The sequence below is a fragment of the Tenrec ecaudatus genome, chromosome 6 (assembly GCF_050624435.1).
Source record: "Tenrec ecaudatus isolate mTenEca1 chromosome 6, mTenEca1.hap1, whole genome shotgun sequence".
NCBI lineage: Eukaryota > Metazoa > Chordata > Mammalia > Afrosoricida > Tenrecidae > Tenrec > Tenrec ecaudatus.
The window spans coordinates 49,988,363-50,003,452 of NC_134535.1; the positions used below are offsets into that span (position 1 = coordinate 49,988,363).

At 44.8% G+C, this 15,090-nt stretch overlaps 1 long non-coding RNA gene across 1 annotated transcript in view; it reads left to right on the plus strand.

Moving 5' to 3' along the window:
• The first annotated feature begins 723 nt into the window (after positions 1-723).
• LOC142449908 (uncharacterized) overlaps positions 724-15,090 on the plus strand; it is a 277,617-nt gene continuing 263,250 nt past the window's right edge. The window contains exon 1 of the long non-coding RNA XR_012784895.1: positions 724-1,338. This is a non-coding gene — a long non-coding RNA (uncharacterized LOC142449908). The remainder of the gene's footprint in view (positions 1,339-15,090) is intronic.

The following is a 15,090-nucleotide window of genomic DNA, read 5'->3' on the forward strand; positions in this document are numbered from 1 at the left end:
TGAACTCCCTGCCACCGTAGGCTGTGCTGTTTCGGCTAAGGGCAGACATCCTGGCCTGTGGATTCAGGCCGCGTGGTGCTGTGATGGCTTTGGGGTGTTGTATATTCCCCATGAGGATGATAGAAGAAGTCCGGAAACATGCTGCCCAGGGCCTTCGAGAACTCGTGCTGGCATTGCCCTCTAGTGGTCTGTCTGTGGTTACCAGAATAAACGACGGCTACCCGCACAGCGTCCCGCCCGCTCACGGAGACCCCATCTCTGCGGCAGGGCAGGAAGACACGACGACTCTTCCCCGGAGCAGAACGAATAAACTATAAATGTACCCCAAACCCAACCCACTGTCATCCCTAGTTTGAAAAAAAAAAAAGGACCTGAATTAACCCCCAAATTTACATGAGAAAGAGAGGGAGGAGGAGGGAGGGAAACAGGAGAGAGAGAACAAGGAGAGGAAGGAGGGTTTTTGCCTCATCTCCGTGACCGAGGCTCCAGTCAACTTCTGGCGTTGGCCCGTGAGGGCCCCAATGAAAAAATTTCTTCCAGGGTTCCACGAGCTTAAACAAAACAAAAACAATCTGCATGTAGGCTTTGTCCTGGGCCGCGTTTGTGCCCGGTTCCCTTTGCCGGCCCACATTCCATTCCTAGGTAGGTCACTACCCGGCCGCCCAGCTCGAAGCTTCGAGCAGAGCACCGGCGCCGCTTCCGAAAGGGCTGGGGGTGGGGTGTGTGTGTCTTCCGTCTGTCCCAGGCACTGAACTTCTCCCGGGCCTCCCCGTGAGGAGGACGAGGCCCTAGGTCCCCAGGTGCGCCTGCCCAGCGCCCCGCGTGTGGGGGTCGCCCCGCCGGCCAGAAGGCGGGAATCCGGCCGGAAGGCGGGAACCCGGCGCGCACCGGAAGCGCGTGCGCGGCGCGAGGCTGCCAGCGCGGGGGCGGGGCGCGCCTCCCAGGGCCGAGGACCGGAGCTGGCCCTGACGCGTCTCTGGGAGCCGAGGCCTCGGGGTCGGGAGGTGGGTTTCGGTAAACAAACGCTAAACCTAACCCAAGGCAACGCCCTCCAGAGTGGAGACATTACTGAACTCCAAGCCTCGAGGTGGGACGTCTTTATTGTACAGCTTGAAAACAGTGGAACAGGCGGCTCTCGACCTCTCTGTGGCCCGTCCTTGGCGACGCTGAATTCTGGGCCTCTGGAGCCAGCCTTCCACGTCCGTCGGGGGTGAGAGCCTCCGAAAGCTGCCTGCCCGAGAGGGTCGCTGGGAGCCCTGGCGGCCAAGGGGGTTGCAAACTGGGCGGCTAACCGGAAGTTCTGCGGTTCGGAACCACCAGCTGCTTCTAGGAGGAAAGGTGAGGCTTTCCACTCGTGAAGAGTTAAAGTCGGAGAAACCCAGAGGCATTGTTGGTCAGGGGTGGCTTTGAGGTGGAATCGACCGGGTGGCAGTGAGCGCGGGTGCTTCCTGGGTCCAGTTGTGGAGCTGAGGTGACGCCGGCGCCGCAACCTTGGGCTGCACGCCGCTCTGTGAGCTGGGCTTCCCTCCCGCCTAGTGCGCGGTTCCTAGCGCTGACAGGCTCAGGAACTTCTCCTGGCGTATGGTTCGTTAAAAGGGGGAGACTACGGTAATTAGGATCTTTACTCAGGCTATGAACAGAGTTTGTCTGCCTCTGTCAGCATCAGTGGTTTGATTCGGTGGGTTTTGAATGCTTTGCACTAAAAGCACTGTTCTGCGTATAACATCCCCCGACCCACCACTAAGGAAACCCATCGCGGAGTCCGTACCCTCAGAAACCCCGAAGGCCGTTAAGTCTTCTTTATGTCCTAAACAGTTTTATCAGAACATAATCCACATACTATTAAAAGCCAATAGTTCAATCGTATCAAGTAGAGTTATACAATCATTTCCACAATCAATTTTAGAACATTATCTTCTTTCTTGCACCCAGTAGCTCCCTAACTCCCCCTAACTCCCCTGCTATACCTCTAAGAAAACATTAATCCAGTTACTGAATTTTATATACAGAAAAAACCATGAAAAAACAAACAACCACAACAAAAAACAATACAGTAAAACAGACAACTTCAATTGAAAAGAAAGCAGAAAATATTTAAAAGTAGGACAGTAAAAACGAGGAGCTGATATTAAGGGCTCAAGTAGAAAGCAAATGTTTTGAGAATGATGATGGTAACATGTACAGATTCACTTGACACAATTGATGGATGTATGGATTGTGATAAGAGTTGTATGAGCCCTTAATAAAATGATTTTAAAATAATAATAAATAAAAACTAGGACAACTTTAAAATGGATCAAAAGTAAAATCACAAGATTAGGTGTGAAAATTTTTTTCCCTCCTATTCACATCCCTTGTCTCTGGTCAGAGGGAATTCCCCTGAGGCAAATGCATTTTTTTTAACCAAAACAACTTTTAAATGGGTCAAAAGGGAGATAAATTGTTACATTTTTAACTACATCTACCTTACCTTTACAATACTCTCTGTCTGATAACCAGGCTATTCCCATCCCTTGATTATAGTCAGCGGGGATTCATCAAAGGCTAAATCTATTTGTAGATCCTGCAAATGGCTTTTGGGCTTCCACTGGTGTCCACAGCCTTCTGCAAACCAGGTGCTCACAATTTGAACTGATACCATTCCCTTCAGAGTTGGATTATATTATTTTCAATCCTTGGATCATGCAGGCAGGTGTGCTTCTTCCATGTGGACTTAGTTGACATCTCACTTAGATGGCTGCTACTTTGAAAGCATAATGCAGTAAATCTTTATGTGAACAGACAGCTTCATGGGTTTGAACTAGCAGCCTTAGATTTAGCAATCCAATGCATATTCATCAACAGCACCGAGAGGACTCCTTGAGGATAACACATCAAATCCCCCATCATAAAGACAACATCTGAACCTTAAAATAGGAACATGATTTGGTTGGTTGGGACTTAATCTGGCAATTTGAGGCCCCCATTTGTTATGTTTGACTTTTGATACTCAGTGCCATCAAGTGATGTTCACTCATATAGGACAGGGGAGGACTGCCGCTGTGAGTTTCCTAGACTGGAGCTCTTTAAATGAGTAGAAAGCCCGATCTTTCTTCCTCAGAGCAATTGGTGGTTTTCAACTGTGGACTTTGTTAGTTAGCAGCCCCATGCATAGTCGCTACACTACCAGGGCTCCTTGATGGAGACTTAATAGTACACTCACACACTGAAGCCACCTCCTACTACCACCATGCTCCACTCTTGTCTCCATGAAAACTGAGAGGCATTGCTTCAGCTCACATTCAGGACACATGAACATTTACATTCAGAATCTTTCCTTTGTTGGGGTAGAAACATAAAAGGACTTTGTTTTCCCGTAATTGCTACTGCCTGTGCTCTGTACACTCTCTGGGTAATGGGCTCCCTTCATGATTGCTCAGCTCAATACCATAACTTGTGTCATTTCCAACTTATTAAAATGGTCTCACTGAAATCTTGATTCTCAGTGGTGCTCATTTTGGAAGTAAAAATATATTTACAAGTAATATATATTATAAAAACAAAAAATATATATATATATAAGAGAGGAGCCCTGGTGGTATTGTGTTTATGCATTGGGCTGCTAACTGCAAAGTCAGTAGTTGGAAACCACCAGCCTCTCGTTGGGAGGAGACAAGGCTTTGTACTCCTGCATAGAATTATCATCTCAGACACTCAGGGAAGCTTCTACCTTGCTCTATTGCCCTATGGGGTGGTTATGAGTCAGAATTGACTCGATGGCAGTGGCTCAGTAGTAAATACACACACACACACACCTCTCCCCTACTCGATGGCAGTGGCTCAGTAGTAAATACACACACACACACACACACACACACACACACACACACACACCTACCTCTCCCCTACTCGATAGCAGTGGCTCAGTAGTACATTCTCTCTCCCTCCCCCTCCTCCTCTCCCCTCCCCCTCCCCCTCTCCCCTACTGACCTCCAGAAAGGCTCACATAGTATCATATAGTAATCCTAAATGTTGGAGGGTAGGGTGTGAGGCTGCTAGTCTGCTCTCTCAGACCAGCTTTCCTGGTATAGGAACTGAAATCTACATAGACTTTTTACTTGCCTAGTGTAGGGTCCAAGGAGCCCTGATAGCAGAGTGGTGATGCGGTGGATGGCTCACTGCAAGGTCAGCAATTCACAACCACCAGCTACTCTGTGGGAAAAAGACAGGGCTTTCTACACTTGTAAAGAGAGTTACAGCCACCGAAACTCACAGGGGAAGTTAGTTCTTGTCCTTTAGGACAGGTCTAGTACTGAGTATAGTTTCCTTGTGTTCGCCTCGCCTCTCTGTGGGTGTAGCTACTATTTAGAAGTGTGCTAGTAAACTGATAGGGAAAAAAATATTTGTAGCATTTTCCTGATATCTATGATGTAAATACTCTCACTGTGGCTAATTCAAACTATTAAAGATTTAACAACCATTTGCAAAAATTCCTGAATGCTTAACCACAAGTTAAACTCACAAGTCTGTATGAACTAGCTCTAGCATATGACTACTTCATGGTACGAAATGGATGCCCCAGTTACAGACATTGCGGCTGCATTGAAAGTAGCAGGAAGAAAGAAATAGGACAAACTCTGTCCTCTGTTAGCACTTCTCCTGGAAGTTGTGCATAGTTCTTCCACTGATGTTCCATTGGCTAGAACTTACATCATCAAACTTACATGAAATTCAGGGCCACCAGGCATCTAGCTAGAATTTGGGTGTTTCGTTGTTGAAAAAGAAATATGGAATAAATTTGTGAGAGAAGCAGCCTGTCTCTTATGGTAACACCCAATTCCATACAGAATTCCAAGTTAGAAAGAAGTTCATTTACAGAGGGAGAAGAATTGGAGTGGATTTACAGCAGTGGTAGTACATATGCAGCCCCAGATAGAGAAGAGATGAAAGCTGATTTTATTACTTAAATTTTAATTTGACCAGTAACAATATCCCTTTCTTCTCCTGAGTTCCAAACCAATTGGGAGACAATTTAGTCAGGCAGATGAAGATACAAGTGTTTACCTTAACACTGATGAAGCTAATGCTTAGAGAAAACATTAGTCCTAAAGTAACAACTGGCTTACTTATTTCACCCCCAAATCACCCATCTTTTTGGAGGCATAGTTGGAAAACATTGGTGTTGGCTACCCCTCCCTCCACTCTAATTTTTCTCTGTCATAGGAACCAATCTTTGAGTGCTTTCTACAGAAAATACCCGGAGAAGGGAGAGAAGTGCTGCACTGAGCACATGCAGCTTCTTCTAAACTCAGTAATCAGATACTTGATGGGGATCATTTGAGGAATGTGGATAAAGTGTATAGATCCATCCATGTTGAAGCATAAGGAATTCATGTTCTTGACTAATCCATACAGCCTTTCAAACTTGGGGCTTTCTTAATCTGCCTGCAATTGTGGTATGTGAAAATTCCTCTGAATCCTTACCGCAATCCCCATTTATTTCAAAGAACACAGATGGTTTCTTTTGCAACACAATAATCGCTGACTAAGACAAATCTAATGAAGGGCACCAAATGCTGTGGGAGTTTATGAGAAAGTTCATTAGAGGGTTGGAGCACACAAAAGATTTCCCATGGAAGTGGCAGAATTTGAACTTGTTTTTGAAGCTGGGCAGGATTTGGGTAGGCTGAAGGGAATGGAGTTCAGTCACGGGGAACGTCTTGGCTGAAATGCATGTGGGTGTGCTGTGATCAAGACACAGGGCCACCAGCTGAGGAGTTTGTCGGAGAGAAGTGGGCGGATAAGACACATCGCCAGTCTAGGCGCAAGGTATGGACACTTGAGCAGATGAATGTCCAGTTGATGGAGTTTTGGAGCCACTGAGTGGGGAAAATTAAAATTAACATGAAAGTAGTATTCTTCCCAGATTATTCTGGAGGAAGTATCCAGAAGAATTTTGAGGGAATAAAGACTGTCATCAATAAGAACTTTTAGGAAGATGCTACATTTAAATGGGGGGGGGGGGGAGACAGATGAAGCATTTTAAATAAAATCAGACAGGATTTTATACCTGACTAGATAGGGCCAGTATGGCAGAGAATGTATGAAAATTAGTCAGCTTCTACTACTGTATGTTAATATGAATGTTACTTGTGGTGCCTATCAGAGGTTTTGACTGGTTTGTATTTATTCACTCTTCTTCAGAACCACTCCCATTTTCCTTGGGAATCTATCCATCCCAATTTGTGTGGGTTGGTGGAGTAGACCCTATTGGACCATGTGTCTGAGGACCTGGTCAGTCAGAATTCTTTGTATCCCTGACTACACCCCTGATTGGGACAGAGAAGGGCTGTGGGCCAGGAAGACCTGAATCAACAAGACTCAACTCCTGCACATCTTACTTAACATCAGCTTGATGGCAGGGAGTTTGGTTCAGTTTGCAATGTGTAAAGTTGTGATGTTGTAAGCAGATAGATGCTTTTCTAGAAAGCAGCCAAGAGGGAAGAAGCTGACTGACAATGACAGACACACCAAAGGAAGCAAAGCAAGAAAAGGCCAGCGACTGCATCACAGTATTTGATTGGCTAGATTGAGCCACTCCTAATTACACTCTGAACTTTTCAGTTGTGTGGACCCATAGATTCTCTGTTTGGTTTAAACTAAAGTCTACCTACCTGTTACCGACTTGTTGATGAGTACTCATAGTAACCCTCTAGGACAGAGTGAATGCCTCATAGGACTCCCCCAAATTGTACGTCTTTTTATAATATCTTAATATCATTAAGACTATTAAGTCTTAGATGATGATGACAACATATGTGCATGTGTGATTGATACAGTTGATATATGGAATTGTTATGAGTTGTAAGAGTCCCCCATAAAATGATTTATTAAAATAAAAAAAAAGACTGGAAGTCTTTATGGAAGCAAACTGCTACATTTTTCTCCAGTGGAACAGCTGCTAGGCTGGAACAAATGAGCTTTGGGTTAGCTGACTAGAGCCTTAAACTAAATTAAAACAAAAAACACTTGCGGCTATCGGTGCTGACTCATAGTGACCCTGTGTGAGTTTTCAAGACTGTAACTGCTAATAGGAGTAGAAAGACCATTATTTCTCCTGTAAAGTTGCAGGTGGTTTTGAACTGCCAACTATTCAGATCACAGCCTAACAAATAACCACTGCATTACCAGAGCTCCTTTAAACTAAATAGTTCTGCTTCATACATTCTGGTTGTGTTGCATAGGGCCAAAATACTCATTAGGATAACTTGGAGGTTTTATTTTTTTTATTATTTTAAAATCATTTTATTGGGGTTCATACAACTCTTATCACAATCCATACATACATCAATTGAGTAAAGCATCCTTATACATTCGTTGCCCTCATCATTATTAAAATTTGCCTTGCGCTACGGTTCCTGGAATCAGCTCATTTTCATTTTTTCCCTCCAGCTCCTAGCACCCCCCTCCCTCATGAACCCTTAATAATTTATAAATTATTATTTTATCTTACACTTCCAGGTGTCTCCTTCACCCACTTTCACGTTTCCCATGCCCATCCACCAGAGAGGAGGTTATATCACCACTCTCACCGTTGGTCCTGAGGGGTTCATCTGTCCTAGATTCCCTGTGTTTCCAGATCCCAACTGTACTGCTGTGCATCCTCTGGTCTAACCACGTTTGCAAGGCAGAATTAGGGTCATGATAGTTGGGAGGAAGGAAGCATTTAAGAACTAGAGGAAGGTTGTGAGTTTCATTATTGCTACACTGAACCCTGAGTGACTCATCTCCTCCCCACTACCCCTCTGCAAGGGATGTCCAGTTGTCTACAGATGGGCATTGGGTCCCCATCATGCACTCCCCTCATTCACAATGATAAGATTTTCCCTCCCGCCTTTGGTGCTTGAAACCTGGTCCCCTTGGCCCTTCATGATCACACATGTTGGTGTGCTGCTTCCATGTGGGCTTTGTTGCTTCTGGGTTAGATGGCCGCTTGTTTACTTTCAAACCTTTATAAGTCTCCAGATGCTATATCTCTCAATAGCTGGACACCATCAGCCTTCTTCACCACACTTAATGCATATGTTCGTCTTCAGCGTTTATTTGGGGAAGGTGATCACACAATGATGATTTTTGTTCTTTGGTGTCTCCTACCTGATGGAGGTTTTATTTTATTTATTTATTCATTTATTTAAACAATTTATTAGGGGCTCATACAACTCTTAACACAGTCCATACATATACATACATCAATTGTATAAACACATGTATACATTCCCTGCCCCAATCATTCTCAAAGCATTTGCTCTCCACCTAAGCCCTTTGCATCAGGTCCTCTTTTTTTTTTTCCCTCCCTCCCCGCTCCCCCCTCTCTCATGTGTCCTTGGTAATTTAAACATCGTTATTTTGTCATATCTTGCCCTATCCGGAGTCTCCCTTCCCCCCATTCCCTGCCGTCCCTCTCCCAGGGAGGAGGTCACATGTGGATCCTTGTAATCAGTTCCCCCTTTCCAACCCACTCGCCCTCCACTCTCCCAGCATCATTCAATATGGTATATATATACACACACACACACACACACACACACATGCACACATATATACATACACACACACACACATATATATACACACATATATCTTTTTTTTTTTTGCATGATGCCTTATACCTGGTCCCTTTGGCACCTCGTGATCGCACTGGCTGGTGTGCTTCTTCCATGTGGGCTTTTTTGCTTCTGAGCTAGATGGCCGCTTGTTCACCTTCAAGCCTTTAAGACCCCAGACACTATCTCTTTTGATAGCCGGGCACCATCAGCTTTCTTCACCGCATTTGCTTATGCACCCATTTGTCTTCAGCGATCCTATCATGGAGGTGTGCAGTCAATGATCTGATTTTTTTGTTCTTTGATGCCTGGTAACTGATCCCTTTGGGACCACTCGATCACACAGGCTGGTGTGTTCTTCCATGTGGACTTTGTTGCTTCTGAGCTAGATGGCCTATTGTTTATCTTCAAGCCTTTACCACCCCAGTCACTATCTCTTTTGATAGCCGGGCACCATCAACTTTCTTCACCACATTTACTTATTCACCCACTTTGGCTCCAGCCGTTGTGTCGGGAGAGTGAGCATCATAGAATTCCAATTTAATAAAAGAAAGTATTCATGCATTGAGGGAGTGTTTGAGTAGAGGCCCAAGGCCCTTCTGCCACCTTAATGCTTAACCTATAAATATAGACACATCGATCTATTTCCCCATCCTCCTATATATATTTGCATGTACATGTCTTTGTCTAGATTCCATAAATGCTCTTTGACTCCTAGCTCTTTCCTCCGTCTCCCTTGACTTTCCTCCTGCCCTACTACCATGCTTCGTCTCCACCTGGGCTAGAGTATACCTCTTCTGTACGCAACCTTATCCTTGATCATTCCCCACCAGGCCTGCCATTACCCCCTCTCTACCATTTGGCGTCCCATGTTGTTCCCTTGTCCCTGTGTTTGTTAACACCACTTCCTTACCCCACCTACCCCCCCACCCAAAGTCCCCCCGGAACTGTCGGTACTGTTGTTTTTCCTCCAGATAGTTCATCCAGCCTGTCCTATTCAGACAGACCTGTGGAGACACTAACATGCACGAAAACAAGACAGAGGAACACAAAGCAACAGTATACAACCAGACAACAAAACAACAAAAACAAACCACTGACAAAGAACAAAACAGAACACTTCACAAGAGAAAAGCTTGTAGTTAGTTCAGGGATCGTTTGCTGGCCCTTAGGAGCGTTTTCCAGTCCAGTCTGTTGGGGCACCACACCCTGGCCCCAAAGTCCACTTTCAGCATTCCCTGGGGACCTTGCCACTCCATTCCCTTGCTGTTCTGTTGCACTCCCCCAGTGCTTTGCCTCGGTGTGGTGGGATCAGGTCAGGTACAATTCCCACACTGTGTCTCCAGTGCTGTCCCCAGTATCGCCCTTAGCCACTCAGGGGCATCATGTCTCATAGTGGGGCCAGCCATGTTGTTCTCTCTGTGGACTGGCTGCTCTACTCAGGAACATCCTCCTCACGGCCTGGTGGGCCAGGCTGTGTTCCACTCTCTCCTCCTGCCCCTTCATCTGCTCCCGTGTGCTCTGATCAGATATGTCCATCTCTCGGAGCTGCAGAGTCAATGTAGTCCTTTGGAACAAATTCTTTTCAGGGGAGGGGCAGGAATCCACTTCATTTATGGTGCTGGGGCCAGCCTCCCAGACGTCTCCACTGGTTCCCTACTCCACGCCGGGATATTGCATTCACACCTTGCGGCACTGGGTTGAAGTCTGGTCCCACTTTCCCTGTGGAGATATAAACAATACCCTCCCCTTGGGTGAATTAGTGCCCCATGCCACCACTACCTTTTTCTTCCTTATATTCATCCTTTTGTTTTCCTTCCCCCCCCACTCCTCCACCATTGTCTACCATGTGCATCCCTGGTTTTGGTCTGGTCTCTGCCATACTACACAGTCTTCACCCCAAAAATGTTTGTATACAGTAGCTTTTTCCCCTATGCCACTTTTGCTTTTTAAAAAAATTTTAAATTCTTACCTCAGCAGGCTCATGTTGTACTTGTCCTTTTGTGCCTGACTTACCTCGCTTAGCATGATTTCCTCCAGTTCTTCCCATGCCGCTATGTGCCTCATACGTTCATCACTGCTTTTTAGTGATGCGTAGTACTCCATTGTATGTATATACCACAGTTTTTTAATCCAATCGTCAGTTGATGGAAATTTGGGTTGCTTCCAACTCCTTGCAATTGTGAATTGTGCCGCAATGAACATTGGAGCACAGATGTCTGGTCTTGGTTTGTTTCTTGCCTCTTCTGGGTATATGCCCAGTAGGGGGATTGCTGGGTCATATGGTAACTCTTTTTCCATCTGTTTTAGATATCGCCAGATTGATTTACATATTGGCTGTACGTACTTACAGTCCCACCAGCCGTGGATGAGAGTTCCTGTCTCCCCACAGCCCCTCCAACACTTGTTGCTTTCTGATTTTTTGAATTGGGCTACCTTTGAGGGTGTCAGGTGGTACCTCATTGTTGTTTTAATTTGCATTTCTCTTATGGCTAAAGATCGGGAACATTTTCTCATATGTTTGTTGGCCATTCAGATTTCTGTACCTGTAAAATTTCTGTTCAAGTCCTTTGCCCACCTTTCAAGTGGGCTATTATTTTTTTTCTTTTTGGGATCTAGCAGAGTATTGTAAATTTTAGTAATAAGGCCTTTGTCTGATGTGTCATTGCTAAAGATGTTTTCCCAGTCTGTGGACTCTCTTATTACTCTCTTGATTAATTCTTTAGATGTACACAAGTGTTTTATCTTCAGTATATCCCATTTGTCAATTTGTGCCTCATTTGTGTTTGTGTCCTTCCCTATTTCTGATAGTCTGTGTATTCCCTGCGCCAAAGTTCTCAAGTTGGTCCCAATTCCCTCATTGATGGCCCTAATAGTTTGGGGTTTAACTTCAAGGTCTGTGATCCACCTTGAGTTTATTCTTGTGCATGGAGTGAGATAAGGGTTTTGCTTCATTTTTCTGCATGTTGATATTCATTTTTTCCAGCACTACTTGTTAAAGAGGGCATCTGCTTCCCATTTGATATTTTTGGGGCCCTTGTCAAAGATCAGCTGTGTGTATGCTGATGCTTTTATTTCTGGGTTTTCAGTTCTTTTCCATTGGTCTGAGTATCTGTCATTGTACCAATACCATGCAGTTTTGAGAACTGTGGCTGCATAGTATGTGCCAAAGTCAGGTAAAGCAAGCCCTCCCACGGTGTCCTTCTTCTTGAGGAGTTCTCTGCTAATTCTGGGCTTCTTCCCTCTCCATATGAAGTTGGTAATCAGTTTTTCCATTTCTATGAAGAAAGATTATGGTAATTGTATCGGGATAGCATTAAACTTACATAGTGCTTTTGGCAGAACTGATATCTTAACTATATTAAGTCTCCCAATCCAAGAGCATGGAATATTCTTCCATTTGTTGAGGTCGCGTTTGGTTTCTTGTAATAGTGTTCTATAGTTTTCCCTATATAGATCTTTTGTTTTTTCAGTCAGGTGTATCCCTAGATATTTCAATTTGTGTTTGGCTATTGTGAAGGTTACCACCTTTTTGATCTCTTCTTCTGTGGTCTTATCTGATGTATATAACAGTCTGATGGACTTCTGTTTGTTGATCTTGTATCCTGCCACTCTGCCTAACTCCTCTATTGCTTCCAGTACTCCCCTTGTGGATCTTTTGGGATTTTCCATATATAAAATCATATGATCTGCAAATAACGATAGTTTCACCTCTTCCTTCCCCAGATGAATACCTTTGATGTCATTTCTTTGCCTTATGCTGTTAGCTAAAACCTCCAGCACGATATTAAATAGGAGTGGGGACAAGGGGCATCCTTGTCTGGTCCCCTTTTTCAGTGGGATTGTGTTAGTCTTTTCTCCATAGACTACCACTTTGGCTGTTGGTTTTCCATATATAGCTTGTATTGTCTTGAGGAACTTTCCTTCCATTCTTATCTTTGCTAGTGTCTTAAACAGGGATTGGTGTTGGATGTTGTCGAATGCTTTTTCTGCGTCTATTGATATTATCATGTGATTCTTATACTTTTTCATGTCAATGTGACGAATAATACTAATGGTCTTTTGTATGTTGAACCATCCCTGCATCCCTGGTATGAATCCCACTTGGTCATGGTGAATTATTTGTTTTATATACTTTTGTATTCTGTTGGCTAGTATTTTGTTAAGGATTTTTGCATCAATGTTCATTAGGGATATTGGTCTGTAGTTCTCGATTCTTGTGGGATCCTTGCCCGGATTGGGTATCAGAGTTATACTAGCTTCATAGAAGGAGTTTGGGAGTTTGCCATCTTTTTCTATGTTCTGGAAAAGTTTGTGTAGGATTGGTATTAGTTCTTCCCTGAATGCTTGGTAGAATTCTCCAGTGTCACCATCTGGTCCAGGGGATTTTTTTTGTTGGTAATCCCTTGATAACCTTTTCTATTTCTTCTATTGCTATGGGTCTGTTGAGATTCTTGTTGTCTACCGAGGATAGTCTAGGGAGGGATTGTTTTTCCAGGATTTTGTCCATGTCTTCCAAATTGTTGAATTCATTGGAGTACAATCCTTCATAGTATTGTGTAACTATCCTTTTGATTTCATTAGGGTCTGTTGTAATGACCCCTCTTTCATCCCTTATTCTTGCTATTGAGATTTGTTCCCTTCTTTCTTTGGTTAGGTTTGCCAATGGTCTATCGATCCTGTTTATCCTTTCAAAGAACCAACTTTTAGCGATATTAATTTTTTCCATAGTTTTTTTATTTTCCCTCTCCTGAATCTCAGCCCTGATTTTTATAATTTCTTTTCTTTTGCTATTAGTAGGGTTGTCCTGCTGACTCTGCTCTAGTTTTTGTAAATTTTGTGTCAGCGTCTCCATCATGAGTCTCTCTTCCTTTCTTAGGTGTGCTTGTATTGCTATGAACCTTCCTCTGATGACTGCCTTTGCTGTGTCCCATAAGTTTTGGTACGTCGTGTGCTCATTTTCGTTGGTTTCTAGAAATTTCCTGATTTCGTCTCGGATCTGCACCAGTATGCACTCCTTTTGCAGTAGAGAGTTATTCATCCTCCAATTATTTGTTCTTATTTTCTTTGTCTTCCTTTTGTTGATTTCCAGTCTTATGGCACAGTGGTCAGAGAGAGAGAGATCTGTATTATTTCAATGTGCTTAAATTTATGTAGATTTGCCTTATGCCCCAGCATGTGGTCTATCTTCGAATATGTGCCATGGGGACTTCATGATTCTGCTATTGTTTTTCGTTATCTCCTCCTTAAGCTCTTGTATTGCCCTTTGGTGTATGTCTTTTATCTCCTCTATCGTTTCATCCTTTTTCTGTATTGTTTCCCTCATATCCTGCATGGCTCCAAGCAGCATTTTGAGAGTTTCTTTGTATGGCATCTCAATGTCTGCTTCTTCTATGTATTTTGCTATGTTCAGGGCATCTTCTGCCTTTGTCTTTTGTTTCTCCTGTTTTTTCATTGAGGTTGTTGGGGGTGATGGCTGTTTGCGTTGAGTTGTTTTTGAGGGACCAGGTGCCATTTTCTAGTCTCTCTCTGGAAGACTTATAGGAATGCTTCTTTGATCTGCCTACAGCTGATTTTGCTACAGGATTAACCTACCACTTTATCTTCCTGTGGCTTCCCTATCAGGGGAGTGCCCCAGATGGCAGGTCGACTGCCTGCCCCAGTGTTGCAGAGGCTGGGCTGAATTTCCTGCTATTGGTTTGAATATTGATAAGTGTTGGCTGAGCTGCCTTAAGTCCCCAGGTACACAGGCAGGAACTCCCTGGTGAGAAGTCTGAGGAGTATCCCTGGAGAGCAAGCAGGCCTTACCCTAGCCTTGGGCTATCTATGCAGGGTGGAGCTCACCTAGCTGGGTGTGACCCAGGCACAAATGCCCTAGGGCAATGGGAGTGCCCCGTAAGTCCGCAATGGAGTGTGAGAGAGCAGGGCAGGAACAAGGGGGGGGGAGAAAAATCAAAAAGTGAGACTAGACTGTGCAGGGGTGCAGGGAAGCAAGGGAAGCAAAAGAAACTATGTAGCTGAGTCCCACTCCCTGCCTGTGGACCTGCAAGGGCTTACTTCCTGCCCCAACCCCCAGGGGTAGTCCGCAGCTGAGCCCCAAGAAGAGTGGCAAGAAAGCTGCTGAACAGCCCCCAGAGAAGTGGGGGGACAAAGAGCAGAGATGTTAACAGACGCCGCAGTGTAGCTGAAGCTTGATCCCTGCCTATGGAGCTGTGGGGGTTTGGGTTTAGTCCCTGCTCAGACCACGGGGTGCGGCTGTAGCTGTGCCTTGAAAAAGCCCCTGGGCAGCCCTCCAAGGCTGTGTGGGAATATAGAGCAGAGACGCAAACAGAAGCAACAATGTAGCTGAACCCCATCCCTGCCAGTGGAGCCGCAAGCGTCCTGTCCCTGCCCTGAGGCAGGTAGGGGAAAACTGTGGCTGTGCTGAGACCAAGCCCTGCTACAGGCTCCAAATGGTCCTGGCTCCGGCAGATCCAGCAGCTGGGCTAGAGTCGAGCCCCAGCCGGCT